This window comes from Acomys russatus, chromosome 14 (assembly GCF_903995435.1).
Source record: "Acomys russatus chromosome 14, mAcoRus1.1, whole genome shotgun sequence".
NCBI classification, from domain to species: Eukaryota; Metazoa; Chordata; class Mammalia; order Rodentia; family Muridae; genus Acomys; species Acomys russatus.
The window spans coordinates 46,009,927-46,023,209 of record NC_067150.1 but is presented as its reverse complement, the minus strand read 5'-3'; positions in this window follow the sequence as shown (position 1 = coordinate 46,023,209).

The window sequence follows — 13,283 nt, the reverse complement described above, 5'->3', positions numbered from 1 at the left end:
AGGGGAGGGGGGAGGCCCTATGATCTGAACCAGCTTAGCAGGCCCTTTATCTCCTCCTCCCCTGGGGGTAGGGAAGGGGCTTTTGTCTGAAGTCTTTGATCAGACTGTGTGTCCTTCCCCCACCATGATCGGAAGCAAAAATAAGGTCCCATGAGGAAGCAGCTGGCTTTGGGGGTTGTGGGGGGGGGGGCGGCGTGAGGTAGATACTGAAGTGTGCCTGCTCTCACTGGAAGGTTCTTCTGGGCCTAGCTAAGTCCGTACCTGGCTGAGGCGACCTCTCCCTGTCCCCCTGTTCTTTACCTGTTTTGCAGTTTCACCGTTACTGACGGTGCCTTGACCTCACTGGAGAGGTTCTGAGGCCCTTCCTACCTGACATAGGCTCCTCACTATGGAAAGAATCAATTTTCCAAGGGAGTGGGGATTTCCCCACCATGCTCACCTGAGGGGCACAGATGAAGGGTAGCCATAGATGGGCTGCCAGTCTTCAGGGAGGCCAGACTCAGTGGTCATTAGAGCCATCCACCCCAGCCCACGAGGAAGGCTCAGGCTCTCTAACTCATTAACAAAGGTTCATTTGTCTTGATCTCTCTGCTGACACATCCATTGCCCCAGCATCTGACACGTCACCCTCTGTGGAGGGGTTGGGGGCTGGGGATTAGAAAGAGAAAAATCTGGAAATGTTCCTAATTGTTTCAACCACTTTGAAATCCCAGAATGCTGTGTATGAGCTGGGTTTGATGTGAACTGCGTCACCCCCCTGCTATTGGACTTTGGGCAAACCACTTCTCTCACAGGACGTCAGTTTCTGCCTGTGTACAATAGAGACACCAATCTTATGCCCCGATTGGGTGTTTCTGAGGCTAGGTAAGACAACAGCAGGGAACTGCCCACCTTCAAAGACACCAGGATTATTACTTGTATGTGTATATGGCATACGTGTGTCCATGTTTCTGTGTGTGTATATGTGGATCTAGATGTTTATGCACATATGTACACATCTGCAGAGGGCAGAGGTCTACGCTGGCTATCTTCCTCAGTTGCTGTTGGCTCTTCAGTACTGGGATTATAGGCTCACACAGCCACACTTGGCTTTTTATATGGCGGATAATAATATGACTCCAGGTCAGGCTGATCTGGAATTCCCGCCGTAGCCGTTCTGGCTTCAAACTCTCAGCAGTTCTGTCCCCCAACCTCCTGAGTACTGGGATGGTAGGTCTGAGCCATCATGCCCAGCATAAGCACATATTATTACTTTTTAAGTAAAAACATGTTGTAGATATGTTTGCTTGTTTGTATTTCCTTCTGGCTTCCTCTTCCACGTCTGTTCCAGACGGTCTCATGGCAACGCAGTTATGAACATTTCCCCGTAGTTCAAAAGCAGAAGCAGCTTCCGTGTTGCTGTATAATTGTTCACTTCGCTTTTTAAACAAAATTTCGAAACTCATACACCGGGGGTGGGTGTGGCACTATGAGGTCCCACTCCCAGCTGCTCTCCAACCGAAGAGGAAAAACCACGCGTCAGCCCAAGAGTCTGAAACAGCTTGGGCAACAATGGTGAGATTTCATTTGAATAATAATAACAACACATCAGGATAATTAAGAAAACTCACTATTGTGAAATTTCACATTCTCCTTCCTAAAACACTCTATTAATTCAATTCAAAACCAATCGAAATGCTAATAAGATTTTTCTATTTGGCAGATTGGCACTAAAATTTTTATGGGCAAATAAATGCCTAAGGAAAGCCAAGGCAATTATGAAAAGGAAGAAGAGAAGAAAATTGCCTCAAGATGTGGGAAACTTAATGCTTTAGTAGTTTGTTTGTTTGTTTGTTGAGTCAGGGTCTCTTTATAATGTAGTGCTGCTGTCTTGGAACTTAATATGTAGGCCAGGCTAGCCCTGAACTCAAACAGATACATCTCCTCTGCCTTTTAAGTGCTGTCATCAAAGGTCTGTGCCATCATGCCCAGCCATCATGCCTAGCCGCCTTAGTAGTTCAAAGTTGTAAGAATTGGCACAGGAGAAAATGGGCCAAAAGAATAAAGGGTTCGGAGACGTATTGTACAAGGACATGCAAAAATGAATTGTATAAAAAGATGCTTTTCAAAAATAAAGCATTTAGAGGCTAGAGAGATGGCTCGATGGATAAAATCATTGTTATGCAGACAACAAGGACCAGGGTTTGGATGTCCAGCACCCACATACAGGGTAGGCATATGGTCCACCTGTAATCCCAAGTGGAAATAGGATCCCTGGAGTAAGGTGGCTAGCTAGAGTAGCCAAGTCAGGACCTGACATCATGCGGGTGTCTTTGGTCTCCACATGTACATGCATGCTCATGTACCTTGTACTTATATGCAAACACGCATGTATGTATTCAACACCACACACACACACACACACACACACACACACACACACACACACACATATACAAAAATGAATAATGCATTTACATAATGGCCAAACATTCTAGACCTGCACTAGCCTCTCTCTCTCCCTTGCCAGTTTTGGTATGGACCATGACATCACATGCATTCAGAGGTCAGAGGCTAGCTTTGTAGAGCCAGTCAGTCGTCTCCTTCCCCTTTTCCATGTGTTCTGGGATCAAACTCCTCAGGTTTCAAGGCAAGTGCTTTGATCTGCTGAGCCATCTCACCAGCCCAATTTGCCTTAAAAACAAAATAACAACAACAACAACAACAACAAACCTATTAAAGGCCTTGCAAAGAGCTCCCCGATCCCTACCTATTTTTAGATTGTTTCCTTAAGAGTAGGATTGCTGGGCCAGAGGGTAGGGCAGTGAAAGGTTCTTAGCGAATAAAACCTGAATTGCTTTCCCCAGAGCAGTGCTGGTAGTTCCTCCTTCCATCTTCCCTTCTCCCCTCTTTTCCTCCTTGTACTGAGCTGCATCTCGGGACTGGGAATCTAAGTCAGTAATAGAATGTTAAAATTCATCAGAAGAGACTGAAATGACAGCAGGGTCTGGCCTGGTCCTTACCGTCAGAGTATGATGGGAACAGTTTGAATGCTGAGGAAGGCACCCTAGGGCCAGTGACATTTCAACTAGACCACCTTGCAGAGATGGGCAAATCCCAGAGGATCAGTCTTGGATGCCAGGCTGAGGAACTAGAGCTGTGCCCTGTGGCTCTCCATAGCCACAGGAGATTGAGTGAATTCTCAGCACATCACAGGATGCCAACTTGGGGCCCCTGCGAGCAGCTTCTCTTATTTGGGACCTGGCTGGCATGCGTGTGCGCTACTGTACCTGCCTGACGCTCTGAAACAAGGCACCCTCCTGCACCTAGAGGCCAGCTTAGCTCCAGGCTCAGCTCTCTAAGTCTAGAAAAGGACAAGAGCCCCATTTGGCCCTTTGTCATCTGCCTCCCAACAAAGGAACCAGCACCTTGTCTCAGAGCCCTTGCTGTGTTCAGTTGGATCTGTGCCAACAAAGCAGGGCCTCTAACGGTGGTTCCTCACATCAGCTCTCCCCCTGGCCCTGCCTCTAAGTCTAGAACTGACCCTGGGCACATTTCCAGCTTTCTTGGTTTCCTTACCATAGACAGAGTTTGAATGAACTCTTCTGAACACCATTAGCCTGCATTTATTTGCACAACGCAGATAGGCCTCCACCCTAAATCCAGCATCAACTTTAGCAGGCCAGGCTGAGGCTCACCTGACTTACATGACTTTCTGGGACTGTTCATCCCCAATGCTTCGCCTCAGCTGCTCTAGTTAAGCCTGTTTATTCTGGATCTATCTGCACAGGTGGGTACAGGCTCCTTTCTTCCCAACACCCGGCCCCAAGGTCTGTTCTGGGGCCCACATGTCCCCCCAGGCAGCAGGGGCCTAACAACAGGCCTCATTCATCTTTCCCACTCACCCCATAGACAAAAGGCCTGATGTGTGTGCAGATGGGCCTGCCCCTCCATCACCCCTCACAACTAGTAGCCGATAATGTGCCTTCAATGAGTCCCACGTGGCCACAGGCTGACCAAGGGTTGGCCAGGCAACGAGGCATGCAAATCCAGGGACCTGATGACAAAGCAAATCTCCAGGGGTGGGGAGGTAGAAGGGCAGCGTGATCACAGCCCCATGGCAAATCCCATAACTCATTTCTGACTTGGATACATTAGGCCTCTCAAACACCACTTGCCCCTGGACACTTAGCTGCCAAATTAATTGACAAGGGACCCTTGGAGGCAGCTCCTACAGAGTAGAAACCCCCATCCCCCAAGGCCTGGCTCAAGGAGCCATCATTTCCTGGGAAGACAAAATTGTGACTTGCTGGGCCAAAAGCCCAGTGCCCTCCTACACTGATTGAGACCATAATCACTGTGGGGGTGGGGGTGGGGGGCAAATGCACTGCATGATCAACAGAACTGGATCCTAGAGACTACAATACACTTCAAGCACATGGAACACAATGCACCTGAAGGCTTGCTCACCCACCCCCTGGTGGCCAAGTTGGCCACGCCTCTCCAGCCTCTAAGGATGCACCAGCATCTCCAGCCCATTTCTTCCCAAAACCCAGCAAGAGCCTGGTCTTAGTGCAGACATGGGGAGGCCTCTTAAAATGCGGATACAGGGAGGCTGGGTGTGCAAAACAACGGATGTGTGACCAGAGTTGTTAGGCTCAAAGCCTGGGCCCCAGTAACCTGTGGCTGGGCTGCCTGTCCTCAACAGTCCAATTAAAGAGATGCTGGCCAGTGGTGATGCACACCTTTAATCCCAGCACTCAGGAGAGGCAGAGGCAGGCTGATCTCAGTGAGGTTGAGGCCAGCCTGGTCTACTGAGTGAGTTCCAGGACAGCCAGGGCTATACAGAGGAATCAAAACAATTAAAGAGGTCTAGAGATTATTTTCACAGCCGATCTATCTTTGGAGTGCTGACGTGAGGGTTAGATTTAAATGGAGGGCAAGAGGTGTGCACAGCTAAACAGTCCTGGTCACGGTGTGGTCCCAAGCATGTTGACCCATCCCATCATCGGTGTCTGTGTTCCAGTCTTTGCTGCAGAGTGGTCAGAGCTGCATGACACCTCTCCCTGGGGGACAAGCACTTCCTCTGGCTGGCACTAAAGCTCTAGTTTCTTCCTTCTCTAGCATAAGATTCCTTGTGGGGGGTTGGGGATGAGGGGAGTGGCGAGGGATTCCAAGTCCTTGGAGTCCATTGTCTCAAAATCAGGAGCTGCAAAACAAAACCCCAGAGATGCAGGTATCTCTCTCTGGAGCATCTTCAATCCTGCCAGCAAGGTTATGGAGGGAGTGCAAACAACCAGGAAATCTTAGAGTGCAGGTCACTGAAACGGGGCGGGGGGGGGCCCTAGGCTGCAGAATGGAAGAAGGAAGGAGAGGTGACAAGCCACACTCCTGCTCGGTGGCTGGCAGGATCTCCTGTCAGCCACACCTTCTCATTAGAACTGGCTTTGCCTTTAGCAAAATGAAAGATTCAAAACAGGACCCAAAGACACCATCACTAAACATCTGTTCATGGAGCGCTTTGTGTGACACCACTGCAGATTCTGGGGGAACTGAGTCTTTCTAGCACCCGAGGAAAAATGCAATCTCCATTTTACGGTGGGGGAAACAGACTCAAAGAGGCAAAGTCACTTGTATGAGGCCAGGTTAGAAGGCAGCCTTTCTCCTGGCTCAAGGACAAAGCTAATAAGGGACAAGAAAAGAGAGGCCCAGGTCCAGTGGGAGAAGGAAGAGCCGTGCTGTGTTCCAGAGTCAGGGTGGTGCTATTTGGTCACCAGGCTGGAGAGAAATACAGTGCTGAGAGAAAGTTCGTAGCCTCACCAGTTCTGAACTGCCACGCCCACTGTCTGCTGGGTTAAGCTTACCCAGATAACCTCAACCTGGTTGCTGTAGAAAATTTAACAGAGCAAGACCCAGAGACCAGCCTTTTCTGGTCCAGCTTCACTTTCCCCATGAGGCCCTTTCTAGCTACATACCCTGGGTCCCTGTCATGAGGCTAGGTTGTCTGCCTTGGACCTTCTGCCCCCAGAGCATCACATGCAAGGTTGAGGGCTGGATCTTCCAGGGATTCCTGGCACTGCCTGACGGGAGAACGACCCAGATTTGGAGGCTCAGAAGGAGGATTGTGCATGGGGGGTGGGGTGGGGTGGGGTGGACTTTGAAGTTATGGGAACCCTGCCTGATCCAGAGAGAAGAGCCTCATTCCAGACTCTGAAATATTGTCCACTGAGCAAACATTATCACCTTCATAAGACCAGCTAGCACTACTTGCAAGACATCCTCAAGATCAGTTGGGCCTGTCGCCCTCTCCTCATAGAAGGCGGGGTCTGGGGAGGACCCAGCCCCTCTTTCCCATGCCTCTTACCAGGCTGTATGTAATTCTGGCCCAGCTACAAGTCTTGTGATCTCAGGAGGTACTGGAGTATATGAAATGTGGGAAGGTAACTGAGAGGAAACTCCATCTATGCAGCTATGGGAAAGTCCTCACCCATGCTAGAGTGTGACTTCCTGATGATCAGATGTTTTGGGGTCACCCACACTCCTGTGTGTAACCCCCTCTTCCATGCTGTCTTACGTAAGCCAAATAAACTCACCAAGCTTGACTGGGGTGAAATTGTTATTTTGGTGTGTCGTTGTTAGTGTCTTATTTGTGGGGGAAGAGGAGAGACATGAGTCTATGTTTCCCCCCCCCCAAAAGGAAGTGAATGTAATGGGTTTCAAGTACTGTGGATATCCTGCCTGATTTTTAACAGCTGTGCACATCAGGACCCCCCCCCCCCGACTCCTGCCAAGGTCTGGTTCCTGAGAGGGAAGGTTACAGGGGAGAGCCTGGTGTGTCTTGGGCAGTTGTTGGAAGATGGAGTCCAGTGCTCAGAGCCTGTCTGGTTCTGGGGCTTCTGCTGTCCCTCCTTTGCAGCCCTCTTGACAATAGCTCAGCAACAGGAATGATCTAGAAGTCACGGCAGGAGGCGGTGAGGGGTGGCTGGAAGGCCACTTGTGTTACTGTCCACCCTGCTGATCCTCTGCTTAGCTGTTCAGATGCAGTGTATACATTCCCCAGGACAAAAGTACCATCGAGGCAGCCCCAACCCTGGGGCTATATTCCTGTAAGCCAACAACCTTCTGTGGCTGGTCCCTTGGTTGTGCCCTGCTTTGAGGTCAGAGACCATATGCACTGCACCCCTCCAACTGCCATTGCTACCACTCTGTTGAGGAGGCTCAGTACCCACTCAGCTTTCCAGGTTCCTACAGGCAACGATACTATAGGGTTTTTGTTCTTTCAGGCATTTTTGGGGGCACAACTGTCTCACCTTAGTACCACCGCCTTTCTTCTGGGGCCTACATAGAACAGGTCCTTATCTCCCTCACTTAGTAGTCTGAGTAAATGCCTATAGGGTGGGTGTTGGCATACTTTTAATCTACTTTATTTGGGTTCTTATACCTCTACCTCCCTTCCAACCCCACAATACTAGGTAAAAGAAAACGAAGGTTAGAGGGGAAAAGGGATGCAGACCTCTTCAGACTTGGTTTCTTGCAGCTAATCTTAGCCAGGCTATCTAGCAGTCCAGCAAACCAGCAAACAGCAAAGGCAGCAGCAGGATGAACCTGGAGCAGTGGGGGGAGGCAGCAGGGAGAGCAGTGGCCACTTTCTTCCTTCAAGAGCCCCCTCTTCTCTCTCTGGGCGCTGATATTTATACCGTTCCTGATTCCTCAGAATTAATCTTTCTGCAGCTGGCAAAGATCACGCCTCTCTCAGCGCACGAGACAATCATAGTTAACAGCTGTGGACAAACTAAAGCAGCCACATATCCCACACCTGGGATTAAAACAAAACAAAACAAAGAAAAAAAAAAAAAAACCCAAAACAACAACAAAAACAAAACAAAAAACCCCCCATGTTTATATTTACGCAACATAACACTTTTTAAAGAAACCAAAATTTCCACTACAGGAGGGAGCCTCTTTCTCTTATTCCCTGGTCCCCCCAAACTCTACAGAGTTCTAGAACAAGGTCAGTGGAGGACCCAGGTCAGTCCTTTCATATCCAGCTCTATTCAAGACAACGTGTTCTTCAGGCCACAAGTGAAACCAGGGAAAACTAAGGCTAGCCTTCCCCACTTAACCTGCTGGCCTCGTACACAGAGATCCTCCTGCCTCTGCCTCTGCCTCTTGTGTGCTGGGATTGAAAGTGTGCACCACCACTGCCCAGCTCAGCTACTTTTCTTATATAAATAGCTAGTGGGCTGGGCACCTCCCTCACCCACATCCATCATCAATTAAGATAATTTCTCATAGATGTGGCCACAGGCTAATCTGATCTGAACAATTCTTCAACTGAGGTTCCCTCTTCGAAGATGGCTCTAGGCTAGGTAAAGTTGACAAAAAATAAATTAAAGCCAGATGGTGGTGGTGGTGGTGGTGGCGGCGGTGGCAGCGGCAGTGGCGGTGGCAGCGGTGGTGGCGGTGGCGCCGCAGCACACACCTTTAATCCAAGCACTCAGGAGGCAGAGGCAGGTGGATCTTTGTGAGTTTGAGGCCAGCCTGGTCTACAGAGCAAGCTCCAGGATGTCTAAGGCTACACAGAGAAACCCTGTCTCAAAAACAAAAACAAAACAAAAAAACCCACCCAATTAATAAAGATAGATAAATGAAATACTTAAAAAACTAACCAGAATAGTAATACCAATGGAAAGTACATTCCCCATGTACAGCTCAGAGAAATCAGGTGAAAATGAAAAAGAGCTCAGAGCCAAGGGCCTCTTGCTAGACAAAGAACTGAAGAAACAGGCCCAGAGAGGGCCCAGGCAGAAGCAGTCTGCATCTTTTCAAAGCCAAGGAGGGCCCATAGTTAGCAATCAGAAGTGATAACAGCTCTTACAGCAGACTGGCTGCTAGTCACTGAATAGCAAGGTCGCACAGGATTGACTCCCTTCAGGCCTGCAGCAGCCCAGCAGCAGGGGGGAGGGGCGTTTTCAGCTAGTGGCACCAGCTCACTCACCTGCTGCCAGCCTCCTGTGAGTTAGGGTGGGGTCGGGGGAAGTTTGCAGGGCAGCTCTTTAAATCCCCTTTGCCTTTCAGGAGTGCATTTGATATGGCACCGTGGAACTTTCCCAGGCTTATCGGCTTGGGGCTGGCCAGCCCTTCCTGGCAGCAGCCTCTTGTTTAAGTAGCATCAGGAAGGACTGCTCAAGGAGCTGGATTCTCAGAGCTTGCTTTGCCCATGGCTGCTTGTTCCAGATCCCTGCTACTCCACCACCCTTGCTGGCTGTGCACAGGCAGTTACTGCCACCCTCTGGCCAATGGTGACAAAGCCTCAGGCTGTGCTCCCCAGACTAGGTCCTGCAGTCCAGGGATCCGCTGCAGAGAAGGAAGCCAGTCCTAGGAAGCTCCCTTGAGAAGGAATCGATGTGTAGTTATGGGTTTGGATATGTACCCAGACCCCCTTCCCTCAGCCCATAACAGACCGGTGCTCATCGGTGTTCCATTCTTCCTATTTGTCACCTTCCTTGTCTCCAACACTGCAACAAGAAATGAGACAAGCTCGAAGACAAGAGATGGTGAATCCTCTTCTTATGACCCCAGGTAGATCAGCTGGAGGGCCCTCACACATCTGTAATCCCAGTGGTCCCGGCAGTGAGTTATAGAGAAGGCAAGCACAGAGGAGAGAGCGCGAGCCTCCCCTCCACTGCACACATCTCTCCTCTCTTATCAACAAGGAGTGAATATCCCTCCCCCCTTCCCCCATCATGTCACCTTATCCCATTAGTGACAAAAATAATACCAGTGCATCTCCAGGAACCATTTGCCCACTGACCTACACCTTGTGTTGAAAAATCCTCTTGGGCCAGCAGGAAGGTTAAGCAGGCAAAGGTGCCTGCCATATCTGAACTTGACACCCAGGACCCACAGAGTGGGAGGCTGTCCTGTATATCTCCTCTTGACTAGTAAGAGTGACAAGATTTCAGGTCACCTCAAGAACCTGATAAAATGCTAGTTCTTCTCTATCCCCTCCCCCCCCCCGCCACCCCAGCACAGAGCCAGAATCTCCTCCAATCAGTGATACCTCCTTTCTTTACCTGCTGTATCTTCCAAATTAAAACTTTTGTCTGAGAGTTTATGCTTTGTGTTCAGTGTTTTTTTTTTTTTTTCCTCCAGTCATGGAGACAAAATTCTCTTCCATGTGCTATCATCAGCTGTACGAGAAATAACGGCTCAGATTTTGGATGTTCTTTGTGCCCGACACTAGTCTAAGCCTTTCGTGTACACATTAGCTCTTTTTAGTTTTGTTGGCGAGGGTTGGCCTTTGTTTTTGAGAACAAGCTCTCATGTAACCTAGGTTGTCCTAGAATTTGCTATGTAGACAAGGATGACTTTGACCTCCTAATGCTCCTGCCTCTACCCCTGAGGTGCTAGGGTGATGGTCATGCACTGCCATCATAATCGGAAAATTTAAAAAAGTCTTCTATCAGCCCTAGTGAGAAAAGTCTATTACAATCCCTATTTTAAAGATGTCACCACAAGGAAACAAAAGTTACCTATCCAAAAATAAGCCTAGGCATTTTGGCTCTAGGGCCCAAGTCATTTAATGTGTCCCATCTGGAAAGAGAAGAGGCCCATCCCTAGGGCTGTGGAGAAGCAAAGGAAGGGCTACCTATCTAGAGGAATGGCATCCACAGAAGGCAAAAGACATCATGGGAAATGCTGCAGCCCACAGGAAATGGTGTGTGTGTGTGTGTGTGTGTGTGTGTGTGTGTGTAGGAGAAGGGCAGAGAAAAGCACCTGGAACAAACATCAGAAAGGTGGGCTGGAATCCCAGACATGAGGCTTTACAACAAAGGGTTCTGAGAGCACCACAGACAGTTCACACTCCAGGACCTTGAGCTCCTTCTACAGGACACATGTGACCCATGGAGTTTCCCTCTCTTCAGTTCCTGAGTAGAAAGCAGGACCTTCCCCTGTATCCTTGGACTGGTGACTTAGGTCTTCTCTAGGACGTCACTTACACATGTCCAACTTTTTGGCTGAGCAGAGGCAGCCCTTTTTCCTCAGGACATGGTCATCCCCCTGTCCTTGGAAGTGTGTAAGCCGAGGCTGTGACTCCATGGTGAGGGTGTGAGAGGGAGTCAGGTGTGGCCTAAGCCTGAAATACTTCGACATGTGATTCTGGGGTGCATGACACCAGTGATGGGACACCGCGGTCCTGTGTCACATATTTTCTCTGCCTAGGCTTGTTGGGAAGAAGGGAAGTCATTCTTTAGAAAAAAGCATAGCCATGGGGTCCATGACCTTCCAAAGGAAGGCTAGGCATGGTTTCAGAGCCTTTCAGACCAGGCCACACAGATCTGTCACACCAGTTTCTTCAGCCTTGCCCAATTTTTATTGTGAAATCATTTCATTGTCTCCTGAGCTGCACGATCACAACTCTTCCTATAGGTGTCACAGTGACACACTGTTACTATCTCCCAGATTTGCTGTACAGCACACTCATAGGGGATCTAGGAACTTTGATAGAAAGATAATTATGCTTTTTATTTCTCTTAGCTCCTGGCAGAAATGCAATGTTTTTCTTGATCGCGTGTGTGCACAATAAATCAGGCAGGATGCATTAGCAGTAACTGTGACTTGGTCACTAATACAAAACACGTTTTTTTTTTTTTTTCCCTATCCCATGACAGTCACTGAAGATCATTTAAAACACTGTGTATGCTGATTGCTGCTTTGAAGTCACAGAAGGTTATTAGCTCTGCTGAGTTCATGAAGGTGTGTGCACTATTGTTTCATAGCTTCCTATGCATAGTGTGATGGAATGCTTTTCCTTTAACCCTATGTGAGTTTTGAGTCATTTACAACTACTACTCTGAGGCAGGACTCATACTCTCATTGACATGTCAAAGACATTCATTGTACATAAAAGGCCAGTTATTCTTGCCTCACAGTCCCCATGCTAGAACATGGAACGACCTCATGTGCTTGGTGCTCTTGACAGTGCAGATCTGGAGTTCTTATCATAATTGTTTGGGGCCTTGCCTCTCAGGCAGTCACTGAAGAACACATGAGTAATTGAATGGCCAAACTCCACTGGAATTCTCTGAGTTCTTTCTTTGGCATCCTGAAACAGTGCTCTGAGGTGTTTGTTTTTGTTTTGTTTTTTTTTTTGAAGCAGTGTTTCTCTGTGTAGCCTTGGCTGTCCTGGACTCACTTTGTAGACCAGGCTGGACTCAAACTGACAAGAGATCGCCCTGCCTCTGCCCCCCTGAGTGCTGAGGTTACAGGCATGCATCACCCACCCAGCTGCTCTGATAGCTTTATGTTTGAATAACAGAGCTATAGCCAGGCCTGGCAGTGCAGGTCTGCCACTTTAGTTGCTTGGGGACTGAGGCAACAGAAGCAGGGATTCAGGGACTGCCTATGCCGCAGAGTTAAGTTAAAGGCCAGCCAGCCTAGGCAGCTCAACGAGAGCTTGTTTCTAAATACATAAACAGATGGCTGGGATGTAGCATGCTCTCCTAGCATATGCAAGGCCCTGGATTTTAATTTCTACATCATAAAAAAAATTATAGGGAATGGCTCAGCAGATAATAGTGGCTGCCTTCAAGCTTGATGGCCTGGGTTCCATTCCTGGGTCCCACATGATAGAAAGAAAGAACTAAGGCCCACCCCCCTCGTGAGTTATCTTCCCACACCATGGTTTGTGCGTACACTTCTATATATGCACATGCTTTTAAAAAATTAAAACATAGTATTTAAAAATATAGAGAGCTAGAAAATTTTTAGAAAACCTTTATTGTAATGATTTTCAAACTTTTGGCCACGACTCATAGCAGGAAACAGATTTTTTTTTCTTTTGTGGCCAATATCTACATAGGTTAAACACAATTTTCACAAAATGTGCTATAATTTACCATGCACAATGCATACTTACCTATTTTTTTTTTATGCCTTTCTGAATTCAGTCTATTCCTTTTTTATTTTTAGATGGTGAAATTAGTTTTTATCCCACATTTAAAATTTGGAAATTAAAAAAAGCAGACTTGGAGCAAGAACATGGGAGGAGAAAGACTTAGCATTCCAGTAAGGACACCAAAAGTCACGAAAGAGGTCACTGTGGTGAAACTTGGCCCGATGGCTCACGCTGGCAATCCCAGCGCTTGCGAGACTGAGGCAGGTGGGTTGCATTGAGTTCCAGGCAAAGCTGTGGTCCCAGCGCTCTGGAGGTGAAGGCAGAAGAGTTAGAAGGTGCTAGGATGTGACTCAGTATGCAGGTGAAACTACAATGAAGGGAGTTAGTCTTGCTGTCACTCTAA